Genomic DNA, 1,331 nt, shown 5'->3' on the forward strand with positions numbered 1-1,331 from the left:
TACATTTCTCATTCTCCATATCCTCTATTTGCATACTTGAAGTCATTAATCACAAAACCATTAGTCAATATTTCTTCTTACATTTTCTCTATCATGTTCTTTGTGTTCATTTAGATCAAGTGTGTGCATTGTTGTGTGACTCTAGTAACTGGTATCAGAGCGAGGAGAGATTCACCACGATCTGTGAAGATGGAAAGTTCAAAGACTGGAATTGAAAAATTTGATGGATTCGATATCAGTTTCTATAAGATACAAATTGAAGGTTGTCTATATGAGAAAGATATTCAGGAACCCATTTTGGGGGTGAAGCTGGATACCATGACCACGGAAGAGTGGAAGTTCAAGGATTGTCACGCCGTAGGGTTAATCTGGTTGACGCTGCCAGGGAACCAAAGAAAGTGCGATTGGAAATGGTCCATACAGACGTTTGGGGACCATCTCCAGTTTCTTCATTTCTAGTACCAAAATTTCATGGATTAGATGTCTCGCACTTTGCAACGACAACTCTCTATTTTCCTAAGGCTAGACAAATATCTCATGACCACTCTTTTCCTCCTCACCATATCTAAACACTATAACGTTGATCCAGTATTGTCTTATGTAGTTAACGTTCACTCCTTAACGTCCAAGGACATTTTATAACTACCACGAAAATCAAAACATACAATAAATTCATACAAGTTTTACAACATATCATATACTACAAATTAGGGTTAGACTGCTTACTTGGTCGCGGAGAGACGTGNGACGTGTCATCGAGCTGAGTCATAGAGATATACGACTCTTTATCCTAAGAAAAAATCTATATAATTTAAAATCTTGCTGCTCTGATACCAATCTGTCACAACCTAAATTTCAAGTGTTCAAAACTCAAATAGAAACTAAAATTGAGAGTGACAACAAATAAAAATAAAAGTAAATTAATATAAAATAAGAAAATGTTGTAAAATTAAAATGAGATTGAGAAAACAACCCAACATTAAATATAAAATTAAATTAAATTATAAGACGGTGTTGTTCAAATTTATCCAAACAAAAAAAAAAATTGAAGGCTCTCTCATCTCAACCGTAAGTTTTATTACGAACCCATCCAAAATAATCACACCTGTGACCTCATCTCCTGACTTTAAACTACTAGTCCCATCCAAAATAATCACACCTGTGACCTCATCTCCTGAATTTAAACTGCTAGTCTAAACATGGTTTCGTCATGAAAGGTTTAGAGATAAATCTATCTTTACAAAAATATTTTTCTCTTAATTTATAATTAGTCATAAAAAGAAATAATTAGGTACAAATTTGGTCTNTACAAATTTGGTCTAGAATTCAAA

Source organism: Cucurbita moschata, unplaced genomic scaffold (genome assembly GCF_002738365.1).
Source record: "Cucurbita moschata cultivar Rifu unplaced genomic scaffold, Cmos_1.0 Cmo_Scf00094, whole genome shotgun sequence".
In the NCBI taxonomy this organism is placed as follows: domain Eukaryota; kingdom Viridiplantae; phylum Streptophyta; class Magnoliopsida; order Cucurbitales; family Cucurbitaceae; genus Cucurbita; species Cucurbita moschata.